General features: G+C 43.2%; 1 protein-coding gene across 2 annotated transcripts in view; it reads left to right on the forward strand.

Annotated features, from left to right (window-relative positions):
- Nucleotides 1-2,627: 2,627 nt before the first annotated feature.
- Nucleotides 2,628-24,896, forward strand: part of LOC129707020 (activating transcription factor 7-interacting protein 1-like) — a 91,065-nt gene continuing 68,796 nt past the window's right edge. Inside the window, exon 1 of one of the 2 annotated variants that reach the window (XM_055651748.1) lies at nucleotides 2,628-2,923. The gene's annotated coding sequence lies outside the window, so the exon portion shown is untranslated. The remainder of the gene's footprint in view (nucleotides 2,924-24,896) is intronic. The other variant, XM_055651746.1, reaches the window with a different exon arrangement.

Consider the following 24,896-nt stretch of genomic DNA (forward strand, 5'->3'; position numbering starts at 1 on the left):
CTAAATGAATCAATGAGATTCAAAAAGTCCTTTGCCATAGGCTTTTCAGGACAACACACGTGAACATTAAAATCCCCTACAATAAGTACACGGTCATATCTAGGCATGATTTCAGCCAGGAAAATAGAAAAGTAATTTAAAAAGTCCTTATTATACTTCGGAGGCCGATAGACCAGAGCACACAACACTGTGTTAGAGCCAACCAGCTCAAACAAATTTAATTCAAAACTTGCTAAAGAGGATGAAAGCAACAGCTGTTTACATTTAAAATGACTCCTAAAGACAGTAGCTAGTCCTCCACCTCTGCCCGACGTCCGCGGGGAGTTAAGATAGCAGCAATCAAGGGGTAACATCTCAGCGAAAGCGCTGGACTCACCAACACCCAGCCATGTCTCAGTCACACAGAGGAGATCTAACCCTCTGGATTCAAAAAAATCTTTCAAAATAAAAGTCTTGTTCACCAGCGACCTAGCGTTCACCAGGGCAATCTTGACAGGAACAGGCTGGTCCACGGCGTCCGATGTCAGCAGAGTTTGACGATCATAGACCAACAGAGAGTCGACATCCAGGGTAAGAATGGAAACAATTACAAACAGCACACACAATTCCGGGAGCAACTGACGGCAGGCCACACACACCGGCGCCATCTTGGAACGGAATGGGACAGGGCTGGGAGATCTCTCCCTCTCTCTCCCTCTCCCTCCCTCCCTTCAACCCCCTTGCCTTTCCCCCACTCCCCCCTTCAAACCCCTTGCCTTTCTCTGGAACTCTCTGCCACATAGGGTAGTTGAGGCCAGTTCATTGGCTATATTTAAGAAGGAGTTAGATGTGGCCCATGTGGCTAAGGGGATTAGGGGGTATGGAGAGAAGGCAGGTACGGATACTGAGTTGGATGATCAGCCATGATCATCTTGAATGGCGGTGCAGGCTCGAAGGGCCGAAGGGCCGAATGGCCTACTCCTGCACATAATTTCTATGTTTCTATGTTTCTATGTGTCCCCCGCCTCCCCCCCTTCTCTTCCCCCCCCCCCACTTCCTCCCCCCTCCCCCTTCTATCTCCTCCTCCACTCTCTCCCTCTCCAACTCTCTCTCCACCTCTCCCCTCCCCTCGACCTCGACCTCCCCTCTCCTCCTCCCCTCCCACCTCTCCCCTCCCCCTTTCCCCACCCCTCTTCACCCCCCTCACCCACCCGTCTCCCACCTCCCCGTCTCCCCTCCCCTTCTTCCACCCCTCTACCCCCCTCACCACCCCTCTCCCCCCTCCACCCTCCCCGCTCTCCTCCCCTCCCTGCATCCTCATCCTCCTCTGTCCCTTCCCTCCCTCTCCCCACTCTCTCCCCAGCTCCCCCTCCCCACTCTCTCTTCCATCCTCCCCACCCTCCCCTCTTCATCTCCCATCCACCACTTAGAAGCAATGTTACAAAATTTTGAGATTTAAAAAATCAAGTCTGCAATTTATCCCATCAGATAAAGCATAACAATAAGTTTAATTTGACACCTAATTCACTTTCATATCTCAAGTAATAAAAAAGTTATGGCCATTTTCATACTCGGAAATTAGCATCTTGTTCCCTATTGATTTTCTATGGACATAACAAAAAAGCTGTGATCGTGGACAGTCAAAAGCACATAACCTTCTTAAAAATTAAGAGAACTGAATGAAATTTTCAGTTATCATAGATTGAACCATTCTGAAACAAATATAAAATAATCTAACTTGGATGACCTGAAATTAAAGCATATAATTAGTTAGTTACCCAATTGTAGCTAATTTCAAACTTCAATTTACTAGATCTAAACATCCATCCATTTCTTAATAAATGATTAACATTTTTAAATAGCCCAAGTGTCCAAATAATATTCACAAATAATTCACAATAAAACATGGTTTTTAAATCTCATTTACATCAATTTATAGGCCAAATGGAAGGAATTTAGTGTTCAATTGCTGTAAATTAAAGTCAATTTAAATCGGCTTTCTAGTGGGTTCCTGTGAACGCGCTGGTTTAGAACGTTCACATCGCGCTGGATTTGTGCCCTCAAATGCCCAGAAAAATACTGCGGGATATAAAGAGCCCAAAATGAGCTACTCGCTATAGAAAACTTTAATAACAGGGTTATATACATGCCCCATTTAATGTAAAAATAAGGTACATACCTTTAATTGTTTGCTTTATAAAACCCTGGGGCTGCGAGAGGTTGCGGAGTGAGAGAGTAATTTTTAAACTACTCTAATTATTTTACAAGGCCATAAAAACTAATAATACCTTTTGCGACGGGGTCTTTCAGCGATTTTCCGTTAATGATTTACTAGGCTGAACATTTTCGATTGCAACAGCCTAGTAAAAATCGCGTTTTAAACCCGCCCCCTCTAAACAGCGCCAAAATCACACACAAGGGGTGGGGCAGACGCTCAGCCACGATTCAGGTAGCTTTTGTAACATACCTACACTTAGCTAATGGGGGTGGGGGGAGATGTGTCGCGTTGGTTCACTGGAAGTTTTGACACGTGATATCACGCGAATGCCTCTATCTGTGAATGTACGATATTTCCACATATCGATTAAAGTTTAATTCACCGCGGGTTTTTTTTTTGTTTGTTTAAATCGTGCTACCGTGGCGGGCACTTACACTTGGCGTGCACGGTTCTCAGCCTCTGCGCGTCGAGGGCCTCGAGTCCTGACTCCAACGTGCTCGGCCCCAGCCTCCGCCCCTGTCTCTGCGGCTGCGCGAAGGGGCCGAGGGTTTGCGCCGGCGCGCGAGGGGCCGAGAGGGGCGCGGTTTGAAATTTCGAACGTAAATCCCGCGGTTAACGGCCGTCATTGTTGGTGCGCGTGCGCCGCCGTGCAGTGGAGGGCGAAGTACAAGCGCCGTCCTCACACCCTCTCTGTGCGCGTGTGGCGGAGTATGTGGCTCGGACAAGGTACGCATTATACAACCGTGTGTAGTTTATATCCCAACGGTATGAGTGTTGATATCTGTAGCTTCAAGTAACCATTGCTTTCCCTCTCTCCGTCCCTGAAGAAGGGTCTCAACCCGAAACGTCACCTATACCTTTTCTCCAGAGCTGCAGCCTAACTCGCTGAGTTACTCCAACATTTTGTGTCTATCTGCACATTTTAAAGTTTAGTGCCGATTTATTGCTGAGGTTAGTGTCTCATCCGCTCGAAAAAACATGTCACTCTTGTCTTAATGGTGGAAGGTGTTAAAATGTTATTCTTTGGAGTTGAAGGATTGTTTTTGAAATACAAATCCGTTCAAACGTACAACGGCTGGAAGGTTTGTACTTATCATGAGCTACAACCTTGATTGCAGAAACTGGTATGTTTGTTACTTTGTAAATGCAGTATTGGTGTAGGTTCTATTCGCGAATAGGTTGTTTTTGGTTCCTACCTTACGAAGTGGGTTTACCGCAAACTCGATCATATTCTTAGTGGGGTGATTATTGTGCAGATTCCCTGCTGCTCATATTGTTTCCTCAATCTCTTATAAATTGAAACACCACCTGATGGTCTCAGGGGGTTGACTACTCCCGTGAAGGGAAGCTCGCGTTCAACGCTATTTCTGTGTAGAACAAAATGATCTTTCTGTGCAAAATAAAATTTCACATGAAAATGTGGTTAGTATATTTTTATTTTACTGGCAGCGGTTTCTGTAACAACACATGTTTTTCATCCAAAGATCGATACAACATGCTGGAGTGACTCAGCGAGACAGGCAGCATCTCTGCAGAGAAGGAATGGGTGACGTTTCGGGTCGAGACGGTCTCGACCCGAAACGTTCCTTCTCTCCAGAAATGCTGCCTGGCCCACTAAGCTACTCCAGCACGTTGTGGCTATCTTTGGTTTAAACCAGCAATTGCAGTCCCTTCATACATGTTTCCCATCCATGTGTTCTCCCATGTGATGTTCAGAAAATTCGCTTGACATAACTGAGACACTGAACCTGGTGTTTCTTTAATTCATTCAAGGGATTTGGGCTTTGCAGGTGTGTCGCAGAAGATACTGTGCGTGGTATATGAAATGTTTCTTTGAATAATAATTGTTACATTAAGGCTATTTCAAGCCTTGTGTCATGTGTCTAGCTGGTGTCTGTGTTGCAACAATGTTTATAGAAAGATCTGAGGAGCTCTTGAATAAAGGCAAAATGTCTTGTTTTGAAATCTTTGCTTCTCAGATGTCACGCATGCTCTGCTAATGGCCTTTGTTAGAAGTTACAAATCCACAGAGTACCAATCCCAATGCAAGTATTGTTTGCATTGGATGAGTCTGAATTATTCATGATTGATTGCAGTTAGCTCAGGTGTGATTCAAAAACAAATGAAGACTCGGTAATCAAGACATTGAAATTAATATTGATGTACCTGCAAACTATTCCATCATGGTGATAATTATAACCTGAAGTTATATAAGATGTAATTGAAGAGAAGTAGGATCTTATTCTCATTAGACCCTAAGAGCATGAAAACAAATGGAATGGATGGGTTAGTGTTATTGGCAGACGGCAAGGTTGCCTGTTTTATTGGTGACCCTATGAGCAAACAGACCTTACAGGAATGATTTAAAAGTATGTGATAAATATATTTAGTGTAATTATGTTAGAACAGGTTTGAGAAGGCTTCTGCAAAAACAGTGCTTTTTTTAATGGATTATACATGGGCGTTGGGCTGGTGCTATAGACCTGCACGGGAAAGTAGATGCACCCGCCCTCATGAGTCTCGGGCAGATGGGGCTCGTCAGCCTGGGAAGGCAGTCCATCTAGGAGAGGGAAAACTCTGATTTGAAACCTCCACTGCCTTGTGGTCATATCCAGTCAAGGAAAAGGTTCCTCAAGAAAAACCGGAGTCGGAGCCCCTAAGGCAGTTAGTCGTTGTCTGCAACCTCGCTCTGGCAGCTCCTGCCACGGCGCTGTTGCCAAACTGTAACGGCCTTGCTGTTCCTTTGGATCAATCTGCGACGTGGGGAGGGGGGGCGTGCTGCATGGGCAATAGCCTGTCCTCCATATGACGTCGCCCAGGCTTGCATCCAACCACACATCACCTGCACACGAGGATGCATCACCGATGGTCAGTCATGACCGAGGGGGACCTACTACATGGACGTTGAGAGACACAAAACACATGTATAAAGATAAATACCAGACTGATTCTTAACCTCATTTTAAAGTTGCAGACAAGATCACAACTTTGAAAAATAACTCTGTATACACATTTCTGCACAGAGCGATTAAAATGATAGTCAGATACATCAGACAGATATGCAAGTTTGGCGAGCATTGTAAATCCTCAAAGGATTCTATGTATGTTAAAAGAGCAGGTAAAAGAGTAAATTTGAAGCGTGATAAGAGTGGCTTGAAGTGTGTGGTATGGTTTTTTTTTATAGTCCTTAAGGTGGACAAATTCGTACAACTTTGTAAAGATTAAAATGTGATTCCATTCGACCAGAAGACAAGTAACACATTGCCAACATCCCAAGGTTTGGGTTCGCAAAGCAAAATATTATAACAAAGCTAAAGCTCTTCTCTTGTCTCATTCTAAACTAAGAACACCAGCAATTCTTGACAATTAGTACCCATACCCAAAGTACCCACAGGGATTGAGTTCATACCATTGGGCTATAATGCTAACCTAGTGGAATATGAGGCACTGTCACTCCTGTTTGCATGTGGCCTCACTTTGGCAATGAAGGAGACCCAGGACAGAAAGGTAAGAATGGGAAGAGCAATGAAAATGTTTAGCAACCGGGAGATCCCGTTGGCCTTGGCAGACCAAGGGCAAGTGTTTACCGACACTGTTGCTGCATTTACACTTGACCTCACTGATGTACAGGAGGCAACATCGGGGATACCAGATGCAGTGGATGAAATGTATGTGAACCTCTGTCTTACCTGGAAGAACTGCTGTGGTCTCTGGATGGAGATGAGACCGGAGGTTTTGGGGCAGAAGAAAGTACCGGGGGAGGAGTAGTTTGGAGGGGGAGGGATGAGTGAACCAAGGAGTTGCAGAAGGAGCAGTCTCTGCGGCAGGGGGAAAGAGGTAGGCCAACGGTCATTTCCTCCCCTCTCTCATGATCAGTTTGAAGAAGGGTCCTGACCTGAAGGAGAATAGGACAAGGAGTTATCTTGTGAAATGGCAATAAATTACGCAGAGTCCATGTTAAACATTTAAACATGTGGTGTGACATGCAGGAGCAGAGCGTAGACGATTCCAAGATTAAAGATATTTCTGAAATGCTTTCCGCAACTGATCAAAGCAAGTCATCCTGTCATAATGCTCTTGAAAGCTTAAATGAGTTTAGGGTGATTAGAACTATTCACCCTAAAGTCCAGAGCTGAATGATACTCCGAGCATCTGGGAAACGTACAAGTTTAATGTAGCGGCACCAGTAGTTTAGGGTGGAAAAGGGCTCTTGGCAGGAACCCAAACCAACCCAGGTGTTCAGGAAGCAGTTCTCTTAGATAATCAGCCAAGATGTATAAGAGATGCCTTGAGTTTAGTAACGACATGCGTAGCAAAATCTGGCATTGGCTTCAAGCGCAGTTGCAAAGTTAAAGTAAGGACAGGATCATGTTTCATGGGTGTGTTGCGCTGTGGAGGAAGAAATTTGGAACATTTTTAATTTGCCATTTACTGCTGCATAAAGATGAGCAGACAAGATTTTGTTCTTATTGCCAGACAGGAACTGGTGGCAAGACCTTGGCACTTCAAGTTTTGCAAGCACTTTAGAGATGCTGCTGTTCACTACATGCATAAGTAATATTTTCAGCTATTGCTTGTCAGGAACCAAAACTCTAGAACAATACAGAGGACATGTGACTACAGAACATGAATTAAATAGATCATCTTTGCTGTAATGTCATGCTTTCATTCTGCAACAGTCCACTTTGTCAAAAATGGAAAGCTAAAAGATGTTTCCTGGGATGAAGGTGACATGGTTAATGATTCCATACTCTCGCAAGTCGTGGTGTGCTGAAATAACATTTCCACAGCATGATCTGCTATGGAAGTGCCAGGAGTTCTCAGCAGATTGAGGGGGTGGGAGATTGCAACCTTCATGTGGTCCACCCTGTTTCGACTAATGCAATCAACCCGACGTGCAGAAACAATTAGATCAAATAGAACAAGTTGACCTACAACTTTAGGCTGCGCACACCATATGCAAGAAGAAGAAGCAGATTGAGAATCAAGATTTGTAATGCTCTGCTAAATGCTGTGGCACCTCACCATCAAGCAAAAGCAGCCTTTTCCATCAATTATTAAATCAGCAACTGAAAAAGGAACAAGGATGCAACAGCTCTTTTCTGCCCAGATGCCCATAAAAAAAATTGTCCAAATGGCAATCCAATAGTTCTAATCCTAATTCCTTCACCAGCTATTAAACAGTGCTGGAAATGTTACAAAATGTAACTATAGTAAACCCTCGTTTTTATGGATCTCTTTATAATGGATTTCAGTTATAGTGGACAGACCTACCGAACTTCACTGCACCTGCCGATGCCAGCCAGCATTCCAAGCCGCACCTGCTGCCGCTTCCACCACCTGTATTGCGGCCTTGCAGCTTTGTAGCTTAGGGCAGGTAAGCTTTTGCTTTAATGTTTCAGCTGAAAAAAAGGCACCTCGTCGGTGAAGTTCTTGCTTGACTTACATTTTATTGTTGAGTCTCTACACATGAAATGCCATATTGTACTCTGTTATAACGGATAATTGGCAATAACATGATCATTCCCCTCCCCCACCCACGCCACCATGGTCTTTTATAACAAAGGTTCACTGTATCTCATTTGTGTTCCTTTTGAATATATTACCCATTTTATTTGTGTGCAGTGTGGTGGGCCATCTAATATAACTGATTCATTTTTGTGTTTGAATCTATGCAAGCAATCTTCTCCTTGAAAGGGTACTAGATGAACCATTTTTACTTGGATCTAATTCACTAAGGAACAGAATGTAGATTCATCATTCCAAATATTGTAAGATATTCCATGCCATATTTTGGCAAATTGAATCGCCTTCAGTCGGGAATAATCCATCAGTGGGAATAATGCTGTTGAGATTTACTTGGGAGGAATGCTGCTGAATTTCATTGAGCAAACCAAGCATCTGCTGCCCTCTACACATGTTGGTCAAACTGGCTGAGCATCTATCTATATCTCCACTCAAGTCGCCCAGCATTGATCTCAAAGATTGCTCTCGTGGACAGGACTCAGTGCAATGGTTTGTTGTGGAAATTGGGTTGTTAAGTACTCTCATGGGGACCACTGCACTTGACTAAATGTGAACAACTGAAAATATAGTTGTAGATAAGTAATCCAAAATAATAAATGTCAAAGAAATTGGGTAAATTAATCCAGTGTCAGTACTGTAAAATTCCAATAACCCAGCAGATTTTGCAGTTCATTGGATATTATTGCCACGAATACTCGATAAACTTTTAACTCACTTATTTTAGATGTTACACTTTCTTCAGTGAAGTGAATTTAAATAAAGCACAGGAAAAAGGACTCTGGTGAGTTGAAAGGGAGCACAGGAAAGACTGGTAATATTTCAAGGATGCATGAAAAATATAGTGGCCATATGCTGGACTATAATGATTTCTGATCATTCAGATTGTGGATTATCTGACATTTATTTTACTGTGTTCAAGTGGTCATCAAGCATTAAAGTATTCACTGCATTGTTTAGATAATTATGCCGGTCCTATATTCAGAAATAAAGCATTTGCTTGTGAAAATCATAGGCAGGGTTTTAGTTGCATTTTTAATTGGCTCGTTTTATGTTATCCAATAAATGAAATATAGCTCTGCACACGTGCTTCCGTGAAAAGACTGTTTGAAAAAAAAATGTGACGGAATATTTGAAAAGGCATTTAGAAATTTAAATTAATATTGTTAGTGTAAACCCAAGGATTAATTTATCCATGGAAGTTAGTTTATAAATTGGGTAGGAAGGAACTGCAGATGCTGGTTTAAACTGAAGATGGACAGAAAAAGCTGGAGTAACTCAGCGGGACAGGCAGCAACTCTGGAGAGAAGGAATGGGTGACGTTTTGGGTTGAGACCCTTCAGAAGATTCACCCATTCCTTCTCCCCAGATGTGCTGCCTGTCCTGCTGAGTTACTCCATCTTTTTGTGTCTATCTTAGATTATATATTGCTGTTTTTATTAGATACCAGACCAACTGGGCCTGTCACAAGGGAGGCCTGGTCCCCCAAAACAAGCCATTCCCCTTATTCCAGCACTCACCCATATCCAACAACTGTGCAGGGGCTGCTCATTTCACCTTATTCAGTCTCCCTCATTTTTAAACTTTTTTTAAAAAATGCATTTGCACTTGCTAGGGCCACCAGAACTCGGTGTACTTGGATGACAACAATGTTGCGAGCGGGGCTAAGCACATGGAAAAAGTTATTTTTTTTCCAAGTTTCTGCACATTTGTGATCATTTTCATAAATAACTGGGGAAATAATGTATCATATTTTGATGAGGCGATTTTTGACATGCCGTAAAACTATTGGATTATGTAAAAATTTCACCGTTGGCGTGTCGTGTTTTCGAGGACATGACACACACACAATTTTATAGGATACTAGACCAAGAGGGACCCATTGGGTCCCAACCCCCCAACGTGGGGTGGGGGGGGGGGGGCTGCGGCATCTCACACACATACTAACCACCCACGCACACTAACCACCCCCCACACACAAACCACCCCCCTTGATATATCAATATTATTAATTGGCACTTTTTACCCCATCCCCGCCCTATCTCGAGAGGCAGAGGGGGGGAGTAGAGCGAGGGGGAAGGGAGGTGGGGGGAAGAGGGGGGGAGGGAGAGATGCTCAGGCCTTCCCGGAGAGGAGGGCGTCACCTGGGGGGGAGGAGAGGTGAGAAGAGGAGACAGAAGCAACTTGACTCTCTGGAAACCGGCAGCTGAGTGAGTGAGCGGGCGGGCGGGGCTTCAAAAGCAGTGCCGACAGTGAGGAGAAGCTTCTTAAGCACGTGAGTGATCTGCAGAACAAAGATCCTATAGCGGAGCTGAGCTGTAAGATCCTTGCTGCAGAACCTACTCGATCTTTCTGCGCCTTTTGATGAACGGGGGGGGGGGGGGTGGGGCTAACGTACCTTGTGGAAAACTGTGCATGCGCGTTGACAGCAGCTGCATTAATCCAGAGCGGCGGGGGGGGGATGAGGAAAGGCATTGTGAGGTCAGCAGCTGGGCAGCCTTTAAAAAAAAAAAAAAAAAAAATTTAATGTCAGTTTGGTGATAAATTTTGGCAAATATCTCGGGAAATAATTGACCACGTATATAGAAGATTGGATTTTTGAAATCAAAAAGAAAATTTCTACCAGAAGACGTAAAAAAAAAATCACTGTTATTGTAACGTCAGCAGCTGGACAGCGGTCAGATTTTTTAAGAAAGGTCAGATTGATCGACAATTTTAATTAAAAAGTTGTGAAAATAATTACCAAATGTACAGAGGAGTGGATTTCTAAAATCACACGGAAATTCCGTGTTAAAAATGTCCCAGTTTCGGCATCTGGTTTTCGAGGAGATACGTTTCACTGGCAAAATGACACACAGACACAGACACACTCATAAAAGTATATAGATAGATAGATAATAACTTGGATCTATTGAAAATCAAAAAACTACAAATGTTAGAAATCCAAAATAAAAACAAAATGCTAGAATGCAGTAAACTGCGGGCCATGCAACATCTGCGGAAAGAGAAACGGTTCACATTTTGGCCAATGATCCTTGAGAAGAACTGAAAAATTGAGGCGTGGGTGAAGCTCTTCCAGCTACAAGAGAAAAACCCCATGCACGGCTCCTTGGACAATCGTCAACTGACCAGAGACCTGAACAAGTTCTACTACAGGTTCGATAAAAACATGACAGCGGTACCCCTTCCCTGCCTCCCCCAACCTCTCCTCCCCAATCACCACTTCATACCTACTTGCAGCCTGACACCAGTCTGCAAAGACTGGACCCTACACCACCCACTCCTCCCCATCACCACTTCACACCCACTTACAGCCTGACTCCAGTCTGCAAAGACTGGGCCCCCTTGTCCAGTACCCACCCCCTCTTTGCTGCCCAACATCAGTCTGGCCACTTTTCCATCACCGACAATAGTAATTGAGGAGGTGGAAAAAGCCTTGAAAGACTTGTGCTGACCAATCTGTAAAATATAACAGAGGATGTACTTCCTCAGCAGTTGAGGAAACACAATCTGACACATGCAATGATGGTCCAGTTTTATACCGCCATCATAGAGTCTGTCCTCACCTACTCCATCATGGTCTGGTTTGGCTCAGCCACCAAGCGTGACATCCGGAGGCTGCAGCGCATCAGCCGAGAAGGCTGTTAAGTGTGGATCAGAGGTTTTCTTGGAATTGGAACTAAAAATAAAATACTGGTTATTTATTCCCAGACCATTAGGCAAAGAATATGGCGAGAGAAAAACCGAGTTACATTTACAAATGGCTAACTTAACAGCAGAATTTGCCATTTCTGAAACAAACCAAAAATGTAAACATACTAAATTTGCTAACTTCCATATTGTCTCAAACCAGAAGAACAATGTGGTGTCATTCACCTGAAATCTTTGACCTGAAACCTCGGCAAGAGAAACAGTTGCCTGACCTGCTGATTCTTTCCAGTATTTTGTTTCTTTATTTTGTAACAGTAAGTTAGTAGTGAGTTGTTGTTGTTATTATAGCCTGATCTACACTGTTTGCTTGATAAATCGTTATAAGAAGGAAAAGTTAGGCATTTGACCAATGTACGTTTAACTACATGGTTGAATATGTGAAGGAAAGAACTGCAGATGCTGGTTTAAATAGCAGGTAGACAAAATGGTAGAGTAACTCTGCGGGACAGGCAGCTTCTCTGGAGAGAAGGAACGTTTTGGGTCGTGATTCTTACATAAATCGATTATTAATCCACACCTATATGGACTGATTGCCATATTTACTTGTTTTGTGAGGGAAAAGCAAGAGATGGAATATTGTACTGAATGTTGATTGTTAATGCGTGAATTGAAAGCTGCCTGCTTTTTTTTTATTGTTTCCAGAGTGCTGAACCTGTTTCAGATCAAACCAGATATTGACCGGTATAAGAAGTAAGCTGTCCTGTAATGCAGAAAAGGTCCACGTGGTTCTTGGCATAGTTTTGGAGAGGAATTTTCATATTTTTCAGTTAGCTGAGGCCTTATCTATGTTTTGCATGCTACAGATGATTATAGGGTGCTGAATAAATAATTTTGGTACACTAATACTAGCCTCTTGTCAATCATTAGAATATCATTATACTTAAATTAAGTAACTGCAATCTTGACATTCTTGAACATCTTAAGAAGTAGCACAGAGCTGTATTGTGCAGTTTTATCCCTTCCGTAATCTACCAATTTTGATATTTGGTGTTTAGGTATTTTTATTTCTGGTGTGAGTTTTTTTAATTTGGTCCTGATTAATTATATTGTCCTGTCCAATACATAACTAATCGAGTCTCGTTTCTTTTCGCCTCCAAGATTACTTTCTTGATTAAGCCATAATACTGTGAAAAATGCAGGTACATGATTAGGATGATAGAGGGAGCTACAGTATAAGGTAAAAATGAAAATGCAGATAATTAATATCTGAAATAAAAACAGACAATGCTGTACATTCAGCAGCTTGGGCAACATCTGACGAAGGAGCAATAGAATTAATTTCAGATTAATCGAAACTGGAAAAATTGAGTCTTCAAACTGAAGCGTTAACTGTGCTACTTTTTCTACAGATGCTGGTTGACGTGATAGAAGGTTTTTATTTGATTTAATATTGAACTAGACCAAGTGCAGACCCGTTGGGTCTGTTCCCCTAGCGCGCGGTTGCGAGGGGGGGGGCTGTCTTGGGTGTCACATACACGCTAACCACTCCCACACGCACACTAACACCCCCCCCCTTGATATATTAATTTGCTCCTTTTACCCCCAACCCCCGCCCTATCCACTCATGCATAACCCCCAACTGCACAGGCGCAGCTAGAGGGGGGGGGGGGTAGAGATTCTGGGACAGAGATTTGGGGGGGGGGGGGGGCACGCATCACAGGGTTCCCGAACGCATTACTCCACCACTCACCCATAGGTCCCAATATCACCACTCCCTAGGGGGGGGGAAGGCAGGGCCCCTCCCCCCCCCCCCCCCCCCCCCCCTCGCCCTAGCGTCAAGTAGAAGCCCCCCCCCCCCCCCCCTCCCACTCCTGCCCGGCCCGGTTGGGTGGTGAGGGCAGGTGAACAGACAGAGGGAGGGGGCCTCTAGCTAGGCTGTGGCGGAGAGGAGGTTGACGTCCTGGAGAGAGACCACTCCCTAGAGAGGGTGGGGGGGGGCGCCGCTGACAGAGAGGGCCCCCTCCCCCCCAGCGGCTGCGCACTTCCTTCCCTTTACTCCTTAAAAAAATGCCTCTCCCCATCTGCTGCCAAAGGCAAAATCTCCTGGGAGGGTTTTAAAAGTATATAGATATGATGGGGCCATGGGAGGGGTGCACAACCTTTTATCCGAGGCCAGCACCGTACCCGGAGGAATTTTTTTAGCGTAGATTTTAATGTCGGCCTTATCCCAACAGGCCTTGCCGGGCAGTTACCGAGCTAGGTCTTCAATATCGTTTTTTCATGGCAGGTGTGGACCAATGCAGCGAGGCCCGGAGACGTGTGGGCGGAGGACGGATGAAAAGCAGCGGGGGGGACCAGCCGATCAAACAGTGGCCCCTTCCAACAAGGGGATGGGCCGCGCGGCGACAAGTGTTTGCCCACAGAGCCGGAACACCTTGCACCCATCAGGCCGGGTTGGAGGGGGGCGGGCTGAACAGACAATCGGGCCTCCCCGGAGAGGAGGTCGTCCCCTGTGAGAGAGGGAGGGAGGGGAGGGGAGCCGGAAGAGAGAGAAGCGGCTTGACTCTGGAAACCTGCGGTTGAGTGGGCGGGTGAGGTATGGGAGGGGCAGGCTTTCACCAGCTGAGCCGTCAGTGAGGAGAAGCTTCTTCATCGCGTGAGCGCCGCTGACCTCGTGATCTGCAGAACAAAGATCCTATAGCGGAGCAGAGCTGTAGGATCTTTGCTGCAGAACCTTCTCGATCTTTCTGCGCCTTTTGAAGAACAGGTGGGTGGGTGGGCTAACTAACGTACCTTGTGGAAAATTGCGCATGCGCATTGACAGCGGCTGCATTCATCCAGAGTGGGGGGGGGGGGGGGGGGTTGGTCCTGAGACGAGTGAAAGGCAGTACAAAGCCCCCGCGCCGGTGTGAAGTCAGCAGCTGGGTAAACTGAAGGGAGCCTTTATATCTTTAAAAAAGGTTCCCACGCAAGACTCAGTACACTGTGTGTGAGAAACTTTTTTAGTAAAGCATATCTCGGGCAATGTAAACCTAATGGGGATTTAGTTCCCCTTCGATTACGGTGTCACCTCTGTCGGTGAACGTTTTCAAGGACCTTTCTTCAAGGACCGAAAAAATTTTTTGGAGGAGATTTGGATCTTCGGATAAAAGGTTGTGCACCTGTAGGCAAAATCAAAAATGCTGGGGGAAACTCACACACACGACAACGATTCGGGCCAAAATCCTTCTTCAGCGCTCTGTGATTTCCCCCCCCCCGCCCACCAAAAAACACCCTCTCTGTGACAGTTTTAAAAGTATATAGATCATGTGGCAGAAAACCTAGTGCATGATGAATTCCATTCATCCACCACCCATTGTTTTAATCCGCAAATATTATGGGCCGTGCGTGACAAAAAAGTTCACCTTTTCATAATTCTCCAAATAATTCATTGAAAAAGTTACCCCTCTGATTCCTATTAAATCTTTTCCCCTTCACCTTGAACCTATGTCCTCGATGTCCTCAGGTCCTCGATTCACCTTGTGTGAAAAAGTTACCCCTCTGATTCCTATTAAATCTTTTCCCCTTCACCTTGAACCTATGTCCTCGGGTCCTCGATTCACCTACTCTGGGCAAAAGACTCTGTGCATCTACCCGATCTATTCCTCTCATGATTTTGTATGCATTATACAGGGGCCGCAGAACGTTTTTGAAAATGAGGGGGCTGAGCGATCACTGGCGAGTGAGCGGAGTGACTGAGGGGGGGTGGGGGAAGGGTATGGGAGGGGGGGGTGCAACCCCTAACCAAGGCGGGGACTTTTTGAAATTTGATGTATTAAAATCATGTTTTGGTGCATTGTGGAGGTATGATTTCAATGTTTTTTGTTTGAAGTATTTTAAAAATAATGTAGGGCCTACATGAGAGATAGGAGCAGGTGATTATTATTTTTGTTATTGCTCGTCCTCCAAAAACTGGGGGGATAATAATACAGGGCACCCCTCACCTCAAAAGGTCAATTACATGGTGAAACCAAAATGTATAAAAATGGCCTTTATTAAAATCTGACAATGCGCACTTTAACCACATCTGATTTTTGTTTTTTCTAATACAAATCTCAAATTGTGGAGTACAGAGGCAAATAAATAAATGATGGGTCTTTGTCTAAAACATTATGGAGGGCACTGCATGGGCTGAAAAGTACCAAGTAAAATTCAAACCACAAAAGTACCAAGCATTGACATCTCCAACAAGAGAGAGTCCTAACATTCCACTTCGTGAGGGTACTGAGCAAATACTCAAGGGGACCAACCATGCAAATACCATGTAAAATTTGGTCAGAAAAACTATTTGGTGATGTGTGAGCTATCTCCCCAAAGCCTTTCCACCTTCTGTAAGTCACAAGTTAAGTTAGAATGCTCTTTCCCCTTATTAGTCTTCTTATCGAGTCGACACACAAGATTAGAAGTTGTTCAGCCAGAGCTGAACACACTTCTCGGTATCTCCGTACAATGGTGTCTGTCTTGTCGCTTCTTGTGCGTGGTGGAAAGATGGTTAGAAACAGGGCCGCGACGTGAATGCTCTTTCCTTCACTCCCCCCCCCTTATTAGTGCAAATCTACATTTTTTAATGAAGCTTTACTCCATCCAGGAAAAAGCATTCTGCATAATTTGCATTCCATACACTACTAGTGCACAATGGCTGCAGTCTCTATCCATCCCCCACTGGTGCACAATGGCTATAGATTATATGATCTACAAGTGCACTTCAGTTACTTACCAAGACCACACTTTTACCAAATGTTGATCTCTATCACCAAGAAGGACAAGGCAGCAGATCTAATGCAACAGCAACAACAATACACCATCCATCCTTACTTGCAAAAAATATACCTTTCCTTTGTAAATGATTCAAAATCCTGGAGCTTTATGCCCATCAGCATTGAGGAAATACATTATCAAGAAGGACCAGAGTAATTAAGGAAGATGATTCACACTCACCATCTTCGGGCCAATTTGGGATAGGCAAAAAAACTGACCTATCAATGCAGGATGGGCACCTGCTTTGTCCAATTAGTGTTATAATTCTAACAGAATGAAATCCGGGACAGATTTTTCATGTTTAAAAAAAAGAACAGATTTACTGTAAAATTGGACCAATTATACAAGTGGCGTTAGAATTTAGCTATTCCCACTTTAGTCAGCTGGAAGTCGTAAATAGGAAACCTCCATTACTGTTACTTGGCTTAACCAAGAAGTATGCACAGTTCTGTCCCTTTACTTAAACCTCACAGCAAATGATCATAATATAAATGACCATAATCCAAAGTACTTGAATGCAAAAAATGTCTCGAACCATTTTTGCTGTGACTTGGTTTGGCTCTTCAAATGGCAACTGGCCAGCTTTGCCTCTCCTGTCAACTGATTATCTCATGAGCTCTGGTGTAGTTTTCTTTGCATTTTCAAGATTAATTAGCTAGTTCGTGTGTCTTTTTACAATAGTGCATGCAATAATGTGACAAAGGGGGTAAAATTTCAAATTCCTTCAAAAAAGTTGACAAGCACTTTATTGGGTTCATGACTAACATAGTATCAACAAAAAATATAAGAAAAGATAAAAGTAAAATGTCTCCGTAACGGTCACTGTGGAGCTTCCAGAAGTTGACACAAAGGAATGAAGTTAGTGACTTGGTCCGTATGAAAGGTAAACAAGAGACAGTGTGTTGCCAAATTAAAGAATGGCTCAGTTTCTTAGTTTTGACATCCAATTTATGTCCAAAAAGTCGGAAAATACATCGTAAACAGACGTGTTTTTGACACCTTGATGTTTTTGATATATTAAATTGGAAAATAAGAAATTATTATTAATTCGCCCAAAAATTGCTACTACCATAGGATACCTTGTTGGGTTTTTGAAAAGCATTAGAGGTTTGGCGTCTTCGTGGTTTAACTTGGGGAGATACTGACCCCGATAACTGTCATTGTGACAATGGACACCAAGCACAACTACCGTTACGGGATCTTTGTCAGGCGGAATTCCAGATATATTGGGGGGTTTTTCTCCTGGTATTGATGAAGATATTTCCCTAAGTCATTATCAAAACATATACAGTGGCTTGCAAAAGTATTCCTACCCCTTGAACTTTTCCACATTTTGTCACGTTACAACCACAAACGTAAATGTATTTTATTGGGATTTTATGTGATCGACCAACACAAAGTGGCGCATAATTGTGAAGTGGAAGTAAAATAATACATGGTTTTCAATTTTTTTTACAAATAAAAAAACTGAAAAGTGTGGCGTGCAAAAGTATTCGGCCCCCTTTACTCTGATACCCCTAAATAAAATCCAGTGCAACCAATTGCCTTCAGAAGTTACCTAATTAGTAAATAGAGTCCACTTGTGTATAATCTAATCTCAGTATAAATACAGCTGTTCTGCGAAGGCCTCAGAGGTTTGTTAGAGAACATTAGTGACAAACAGCATCATGAAGCCCAAGGAACACACCAGACAGGTCAGGGATAAAGTTGTGGAGAAGTTTAAAGCAGGGTTAGGTTATAAAAAAAATCCCAAGCTTTGAACATCTCACGGAGCACTGTTCAATCCGTCATCCGAAAATGGAAAGAGTATGGCACAACTGCAAACCTACCAAGACATGGCTGTCCACCTAAACTGACAGGCCGGGCAAGGAGAGCATTGATCAGAGAAGCAGCCAAGAGGCCCATGGTAACTCTGGAGGAGCTGCAGAGATCCACAGCTCGGGTGGGAGAATCTGTCCACAGGACAACTATTAGTCGTGCACTCCACAAATCGGGCCTTTTTGGAAGAGTGGCAAGAAGAAAGCCATTGTTGAAAAAAAGCCATGAGAAGTCCCGTTCGCAGTTTGCCACAAGCCATGTGGGGGACACAGCAAACATGTGGAGGAAGGTGCTCTGGTCAGATGAGACCAACATTGAAGTTTTTGGCCTAAATGCAAAACGCTATGTGTGGCAGAAAACTAACACTGCACATCACCCTAAACACACCATCCCCACTGTGAAACATGGTGGTGGCAGCATCATGCTGTGGGGATGCTTTTCTTCAGCAGGGACAGAGAAGCTGGTCAGAGTTGATGGGAAGATGGATGGAGCCAAATACAGGGCAATCTTGGAAGAAATCCTGTTAGTCTGCAAAAGACTTGAGACTGGGGCGGAGGTTCACCTTCCAGCAGGACAACGACCCTAAACGTACAACCAGAGCTACACTGGAATGGTTTAGATCAAAGCATATTCATGTGTTAGAATTGCCCAGTCAAAGTCCAGAACTAAATGCTTTTGAGAATCTCTGGCAAGACTTGAAAATTGCTGTTCACAGACTCTCTCCATCCAATCTGAGTGAGCTTGAGCTATTTTGCAAAGATGAATGGGCAAAAATTTCAGTCTCTAGATGTGCAAAGCTGGCAGAGACATACCCTAAAAGACTTGCAGCTGTAATTGCAGCGAAAGGTGGTTCTACAAAGTATTGATTCAGGGGGGCTGAATACTTTTGCATGCCACACTTTTCAGTTTTTTATTTGTAAAAAAAATTGAAAACCATGTTTCATTTTCCTTCCACTTCACAATTATGCACCACGTTGTGTTGGTCTATGACATAAAATCCCAATAAAATACATTTACGTTTGTGGTTGTAATGTGACAAAATGTGGAAAAGTTCAAGGGGTATGAAAACTTTTTCAAGCCACTGGATGTATGAGGGCCATATGAAGTTTATTTATGAATTAAATATTCATGACTAAATGTGGCAGTTTTTAATGTTACATTTTTGGTGTCAAAATGGTGATAAAACGATTAAAATTTCTCTGTTATGGAAAAAGATGTATTGACCTTTGGTCTTGACGTTTGCTAATCGATTATTTGCAAGGTTTCACATGATGGGTAGATTTTTGTTAAGAATAGTGTAATGGTGTAAAAACTTGAATAATCTCGTTCCTCAAAATCTCTCCAGTTTTGTAAGAAGACTCATGTATTTTTTCACTGGACTGATATTCAAAATTGGTTTTCTTCTCTATCTTGAGTCCAGATGTACTAATGAGCATGCCTCACATGACCAAACTAAAAATCCCTCATTTGCAGAACATTCTGCAGAACCTCCTTCTGTGGTCAGTTTCTCACTAATCTGTGAAAAATAACTCGGCAACAAAGTCTACACGAAGTCATTTTTCCTTTTGGGAAATGTACTAGGACATAAAGTTGGTTAAATTATACTTTTGTTAGTTGTTTTGCTGACCATATAGCAGATATTGTTTCAATAATTTTTCGCAATTGTTCCTCAGAATTATTTTTCTGAAGAATCTTACCTTCCTTTCTTCGAAACTTCATGCACAGATAGGCAGAATGCATCATCTTTTTTAAGCTTGACCCTTACCTTTGGGTAAGTGGGCAGAAGCATGGTAGATCCAATATAATGTGGATAAATGTGAGGTTATCCACTTTGGTGGCAAGAACAGGAAGGCAGATTATTATCTGAATGGTGTCAGATTAGGAAAGGGGGAAGTGCAAAGAAATTTGGGTATGCTTGTACATCAGTCACTGAAAGTAAGCATGCAGGTACAGTAGGCATTGAAAGCCAATGGCATGTTGACTTTCATTGCGAGAGGACGAGTTTAGAAGCAAGTAGGTCCTACTGCAGTTGTACAGGGCCCTGGTGAGACCACACCTGGAGTATTGTCTGCAATTTTGGTCTCCGAATTTGAGGAAGGACATTATTGCTATTGAGGGAGTGCAGCGTAGGTTCGCCAGGTTAATTCCTGGGATGGCAGGACTGACATGTGATTAAAGAATGAGTCGACTGGACTTGTATTCACTGGAATTTAGAAAGCTGAGAGGGGATCTTAGAAATATATAAAATTCTTAGAGGATTGGACAGGGTAGATGCAGGAAAATGTTGCCGATGTTGGGAGAGTCCAGAACTAGGGATCAGAGTTCAAGAATAAGCGGGAGGCTGTTTTGGACTGAGATGAGGAAAAACCTTTTCACCCAGAATTGTGAATCTGTGGAATTCTCTGCCACAGAAGGTAGTGGAGGCCATTTCACTGAATGTTTTGAAGAGAGTTAGATTTAGCTCTTGGGGCAAAGGGAATAGGGGGATTTGGGGGGGGGGGGGAAGCCAGATTGGGGTACTGATTTTCGATGATCAGCCATGATCATATTGATTGGCGGCGCTGGCTCGAACGGCCAACTCCTGCAATGTTTTCTATATTTAACTAACACTGCTTTTCAACTTTACCTACCAAAATAGAAAATCTTACATTTTTCCACATTACTTTCTCAACCAAATTTTTGTTCTTTCACCTAACTAGATCTGAATTTGACTTCTGCCCAGTAAGCATACAATATATATGTGACTAGACCCTATCTCTATGTAGATTTTTATACATCCTCACAACTTGCTTTCCCACCTGTTTTAATTTCATCTCAGTTATTTGTTTGTTAGTCAGGAATTGCTGAGGATAGTTTTTTCTCAATAGGCTCGCTGCTGCATGGTGAACCAGTATTATATCAGACTTCTTTGACTATAGATGAGGCTCTCACCAGGGTCTCTTCTATATCCCATAGCTCCATTCACTCCCCACTCCCCCCCCCCCCCCCCCCCCCCCCCCCCACTCGTAGCAAGGACAAAGTCCTCCTTGTCCTCACCTTCCACCCTACCAGCCGTCACATACAACGATAATCCTCCATTTTCGGCACCTCCAACGGGATCACGCCACTGGCCACATTTTCTCATCTCCTCCCCTTTTGGCTTTCTGCAGAGACCACTCCCTCCATAACTCCCTGGCCAATTCATCCCTTCCCACCCAAACCACCCCCTCCCCTGGTACTTTCCCTTGCAACTGCAGGAAATGCTACACTTGTCGCTTTACCTCCCCCCTCAACTCCATCCAAGGACCCAAGCAGTCTTTCCAGGTGAGGCAGAGGTTCACCTGCACCTCCTCTAACCTCATCTATAGCATCCGCTGCTCTAGGTGTCAACTGCTCTACATCAGTTGTATTTTCATTTTCATGGATGACAATAGACAATAGGTGCAGGAGCAGACTATTTGGCCCTTCAAATCTTTCATGATATTTTTGTTTAAAATAATTAATAGGTATGATACTATAATTGTGAAAAAGTTTAAGGAATAGGATTTCAGCATATTACTACGCAATTTTATATAGTTCCTTCCGTTCGCAATACTTTGAAAATAGAAGTTGGGTCAGATACATTAAGTGAATTCAGAAAGTATTCAGATCCCTTCACTTTTTACCACATTTTGTTACGTTACAGCCAATTTTTACTAATATGGATTAAATTCATTTCTTCAAAATCTACACACAATGCCCCATCATAAAAAAGCGAAAACAGGTGTTTAAACAATTTTGCAAAGTAATTAAAAAGAAATAACTGAAATATCACATTTACATAAATATTTAGACCCTTTACTCAGTACTTTGTTGAGGCACCTTTGGCAGCGATTCAGCCTCGAGTCTTCTTGGGTATGACACTACAAGCTTGGCACACCTGTATTTGAGTAATTCCTCCCATTCTTCTCTACAGATCCTCTCAAGCTCTGTCGGGTTGGATGGGGAGCTTCAATGAACAGATATTTGCAGGTCCCTCCAGAGATGTTTGATCGGGTTCGGCTCTGGAGGGGCCACTCAAGGACATTCACAGACTTGTCACGAAGCCACTCCTGCATTGTCTTGTCTGTGTGCTTAGGGTCATTGTCCTGTTGGAAGGTGAAGAAGGTGAACCTTCACCCCAGTCTGAGGTCCAGAACGCTCTGGAGCAGGTTTTCATCAAGGATCTCTGTACTTTGCTCCGTTCATCTTTCCTTCAATCCTGACTAGTTTCCCAGTTCCTGCTGCTGAAAAACATTCCCACAGCATGATGCTGACACCACTATGCTTCACCGTAGGTATGGTATTGGCCAGGTGATGAGCGATGCCTGGTTTCCTCCAGATGTGATGCTTGGCATTCAGGCCAGAATTCAATCTTGGATTCATCAGACCAGAGAATCTTGTTTCCCATGGTCTGAGAGTCCTTTAGGTGCCTTTTGCCAAACTCCAAGCAGGCTGTCATGTGCCTTTTACTGAGGAGTGGCTTCCGTCTGGCCATTCTACCATAAAAGCCTCATTGGTAGTGCTGCAGATATAGTTGTCCTTCTGGAAGGTTCTCCCTTCTCCACAAAGGAAATCTGGAGCTCTGTCAGAGTGACCATTGGGTTTGTGTCATCCCCCTGACCAAGGTCCTTCTCCCCCGATTGCTCAGTTGGCCGTGCGGCCAGCTCTATGAAGAGTCCTGGTGGTTCCAAAGTTCTTCCATTTAAGAATGACAGAGGCCACTGTGCTCTTCGGGACCTGTAATGCTGCAAAAATTGTTTTATACCCTTCCCTGGATCTGTGTCTTGGCACAATCCTGTCTTGGAGGTCTATGGGCAATTCCTTTGTTTTTGTGACTTGGTTATTGCTCTGAGATGTACTGTCAACTGTAGGACCTTATATAGGCAGGTGTGTGTCTTTCCAAATCATGTCCAATCAATTGAATTTACCACTGGTGGACTCTAATCAAGTTGTAGAAACATCCCAAGGATAATCAATGGAAACAGCATGAACCTAAGCTCAATTTTTAGTGTCATAGCAAAGGGTCTGAATACTTATGTAAATGTGATATTTGAGTTGTTTCTTTTTAATTACTTTGCAAAAATTTCTAAACATCTGTTTTTGCTTCTTCATTTGTATTGTGTAGATTGATGATTTAAAAAAAAAAAAAAGAATTTAATCAATTTTAAAATAAGGCTGTAATGTAACAAAATGTGGAAAAAGTGAAGGGTCAGAATACTTTCTGAATGCACTGTAACTGACACCCAACCCAAACCTAATAAGACTATGGCTAATGCAAACGCACCCTCGCTTCTAAGACCAATTAGTTTTTTTTGGTTTGCTAAAATATCATTGCATTTGGTGCTAGCACAACATTCAGTAATCTTGTACTGTATTCTGGCTAATTTTGCCATTTTTTATGTATTGGATTTAGTGTGAGCACCAAATACAATGATGTTTTAGTAAAATCAAATTATTGAAGTATAATTTAGTCATATAACCCTAGCATGGAAACTATCCCTTAAACCTATTTAGTCCACACTGAGCAGTTAATACAGATTAACACTAATATTACATTCATCAATTTTATTCTCCCCACATTCCCATCAACTGCCACCTCATGATTTTTCCACTTGCCCACAAGTTAGGGGTAATTTAATGGTCAATTAACCTACCAGCCTGCACATCTTCGGAACGTGAGAGGAAAGCCACAGTCACAGTAAGCTTGCTTAGTCCATAGAAACAGAAAATAGGTGCAGGAGGAGGCCATTCGGCCTTTCGAGCCAGCACCGCCATTCATTGTGATCATGGCTGATCGTCTCCAATCAATAACCCGTGCCTGTCTTCTCCATGAGATAGCATCAGAGTCGGGATCAAAACTAGATGGCAGAAGTTGAGGCATCAGGTTCTCGAGCTGCTGTTACTTAAGCAGAACAATTATTGATTTAAGATAAGCCCTATCTTGACTTCTAGGGGGGAAAAAACATTTTTCTCATTAATATGCCACGCAAATCTTTTCCAGTTTATGAGATACATGCTTTTTTTTCAATTGATCGTCATCAGCATCTGAGTTGCTAGTAAGTACAACATTTTCCTCTCCATAATTGTCCTTTAGATTTAGAAGATGCTGATTATTCACTGCATTGAGTTGCTGCTGTCCTTCTGAAGGTACTCCCACAGTACTGTTGGGTTGGGATTTCTAGAATTTACTCTAACTGAAGACAACCAATTTCTAAATCAATCTAGTGCGAAACATGGAGGCAAAACTGCAATTCATGGTGTTCACAAGCTCCTGCTTCTTTGGCACTTTTGGTAGTACAGGTCAAAGATTAGAAAATGACATGGGAACAGCCTAGGCAATTTCCACTGCACATGGTTGGTATAATGCCAGTTGCAGTCATTGTGCACCAGTGATGGATGGAATGAATGTTTAGGGGGATAGATGATGTGTCCCTTGTTCTGGAGGTGTCAAGCTTCTTGAGAGTTTTGAGCTGTACTCAATCAGGCAAGAAAAGAGTATACCATCACTCTTGACTTATGCCTCCAAGGTGATGAAAATACGTTAAGGTGTCATGTGGGGAGTCACTTGTTGTAGGATGCACACTGACCACCTTTGCAGCCATAATGTTTATACTGTTGGTTCAGTTAAGCTTCTATTGACCCCAGGATGTGGATGGAGAGATATTCTGTTAAGGTGAAGGGTGGGTGATTTGACTCGTGTTGAGATGGCACAATTGTGGCAAATACCTCGCCAATTTGTCAATATTACCAATGTTTTGCCTCAAATAGTGTAGACTGCGTAATTTGCTGAAGAAATGCAAATGGATTTGGTCGCTATTTTTTAAAATCAGTTCAGAGTAGTTTGGCACCTAAAAATTGATTGGTGCTTGGTTGAATTTCACATCTATAATAAATATCAAGTGAGAGGCAA

Source organism: Leucoraja erinacea, chromosome 20, assembly GCF_028641065.1.
Source record: "Leucoraja erinacea ecotype New England chromosome 20, Leri_hhj_1, whole genome shotgun sequence".
NCBI lineage: Eukaryota > Metazoa > Chordata > Chondrichthyes > Rajiformes > Rajidae > Leucoraja > Leucoraja erinaceus.